Source organism: Sardina pilchardus, chromosome 2 (assembly GCF_963854185.1).
Source record: "Sardina pilchardus chromosome 2, fSarPil1.1, whole genome shotgun sequence".
NCBI lineage: Eukaryota > Metazoa > Chordata > Actinopteri > Clupeiformes > Clupeidae > Sardina > Sardina pilchardus.
In genome coordinates, this window is record NC_084995.1 from 46,570,943 (window position 1) to 46,573,442 (window position 2,500).

At 40.9% G+C, this 2,500-nt stretch overlaps 1 protein-coding gene and 1 pseudogene across 2 annotated transcripts in view; one reads left to right on the plus strand and one right to left on the minus strand.

Moving 5' to 3' along the window:
• Window positions 1-2,500, plus strand: part of LOC134058863 (HERV-H LTR-associating protein 1) — a 22,690-nt gene that overhangs the window by 13,802 nt on the left and 6,388 nt on the right. The window lies entirely within an intron of this gene.
• Window positions 189-354, minus strand: LOC134075740 (U2 spliceosomal RNA; annotated as a pseudogene).

The window sequence follows — 2,500 nt, forward strand, 5'->3', positions numbered from 1 at the left end:
TAATCGGAGCTGCCAAATGTCATGCTTTGAGTGTGACAGTGAAAAAAAATGTCTCTCTCACGCTTGCCATTTTCTGAAACTTGGCAGCCCTGTACCAGCTAATAAACAGCAGGGCTAGCCAAAATGTGCTACTAGCTAGCTAGCTAGATAGATAGATACTTTACTGATCCCCAAGGGGAAATTCAAGAGAGATGTGCACCGTTCCCGGAGTCACTGCAATAACGGGTCGATGCAAGCCCCACTTTCATCTCCCTGTTCCAAAAATCAGATTAATATATAGTCCTCAGGCCGAGGACATATCAGATATTAAACTGATTAGAACAGATACTAATAGCTAATAGCTAGTCAAAAGATGCTACTAATTAATAGCTAGCCCAAAGATCTTATGAACTAATAGTTAGCCCAAAGTCAGGGCTGCCAAGTTTCAGAAAATGGCTAGCGTGAGATGTGTGTTAGCAGCCTTAACGTTAACTTGGAAACTCAAAGCGTGACATTTGGCAGCTCTGATTAGAGTCGTTTTTTCAAGTGTGAACTTATCAAGAAAGAGGCAAATCCATGTTACACAGCTCTGCAACAAGTAAGCTATAGGACAATGGACAATGGTAACAAATAGACCTAGCAGCCTTAACGTTATCTTGGAAAATCAAGGAGAAAAAGGGAATCAACAGTGAACAAAATCTGGCAAGCAGGAGAATGTTTTCCAATCTAATTGTTGGAGTCGGCGCTGTTGTGTGTGAAAGTTAGAGATGCCAAGACCCGCCTTACGTTGCTTCTGATTTGCGTGATGCCTTCCGTGGTTGGTTAGACTTAGGCAAAGGAGTGATGGATTGGTCAGAGTTGTAAGGCAAGGACCAAAGTTGATTATCATGAAAAAAAAAATATATATAGTGCACTGAATGGGGAAATATTTTGCGTGAGAAATGTCAAGTATGGCATGTGGTGTGAGAATGGGTCAAATTGCGTGACTGTCACGCTCAAAGCGTGAGACTTGGCAGCCCTGCCAAAGTTGCTACTAGTTAATAAATAGCAGAGCTAGCCCAACCATACTACTAGCTAATAGGTAGCCCAAAGATGCTAAGAGTTAGTAGCTAGCCCCATAGACTGTATATCTGCCCATTCTCAATCTCTCTCCTCGATGCTCGGCCCTCCAGGCTCATTCCCACTGATCTATAACCAGCACTGGATAGACTATCCCAGTGTTGCCGACCCATCATTCTTTATCTAGATCAGTGGGAACAAGGACCGAGGAAGGAAGGGAGGATTTATAAAGATTTGAATGAGAGGCACCCATAGAACTGGACAGTTGCTGTGTTTACATTATGTTTTTAAATTCCGAATTAATTACTTCAGCCCACTCCCATATCCCACTCGCAAATCCAAAGAGCAGTGGATGAAAGTCCGAAGCAAGGACTGGTGGAGTTGAATTTGCAGTGAAACGAGCATGCGCTTCTTCTTCTTCTTCCTCATACGAGCATGTGCCAAAACAAACAGAATAAACTTGAAGCGGAATAAAGGTTTATATGATAAAGGAATTAATAGATTCCGCTTTAAAATCGGAATAAAGCACCCACTTACTTTAAGTTTAACTATTAAGTTTAATTCCAAATAATCATTTTCTTGCGTAATAAGTGTACATATGGTCTTTTTAAAAGTGGAATTAAGTTTTATTGACCTTTTTCCCGTTCATCCAGCCATTCTGTGAGTCTGGTGATACAAACTTTAGCTCCAGCCTAGCATAGATCACTGAAACGGCTTAAACCTTTAGCATCTCGCCAGCTAGCATCACGCTTAAAGTGATATCCGGTAATTTTCCCATTTAAAACTTCTCTCTTCTCAAGTTATAAGTGCAATATGACAACGGAAAATAAAATATGGCGATTTTCTAGGATTTGACATGGAACTGCACTCTCATTCTGGTGTAATTATCAAGGTACATTGTGAACGTATCATGGGCGCAGTGATATCTATCATGCACTAGTCCTGCTTGTTGCCTATGGGTCTATTTTCAGTGTAGTTCCATGAATATTACGCCAGATGAGAGTGTAGTTCCATGATTATAACACCAGAATGAGAAAGTAGTTCCATGATTATTACGCCAGATGAGAGTGTAGTTCCATGAATATTACGCCAGATGAGATTGTAGTTCCATGAATATTATTATTTCATGTCAAATCAGCTAAGAAAATCACCCCGTTTCATTTTCCGTTTAAATTTTTGCACTTTCTAACTCAAGAAGAAACAAGTTTTAAACGGGAAAATTACCGGAAATCTTAGTCACTTTTAAACATGATGCTAGCAGGCGAGATGCTAATGGTCTAATCCGATTCAATGATATACGCTAGGCTGGAGCCGAAAGTTATATCGCCAGGCTCACAGAAGGGCTGGATGAACGGGTAAAAGGCAAATATCAATTGTTTTGCTTGAGGGGAGGTGGGAAATGAGCTTAATTCCTCAAATGGTGGAATATCCATGGGGCAGCCGTGGTGTACTGGTTAGCGCA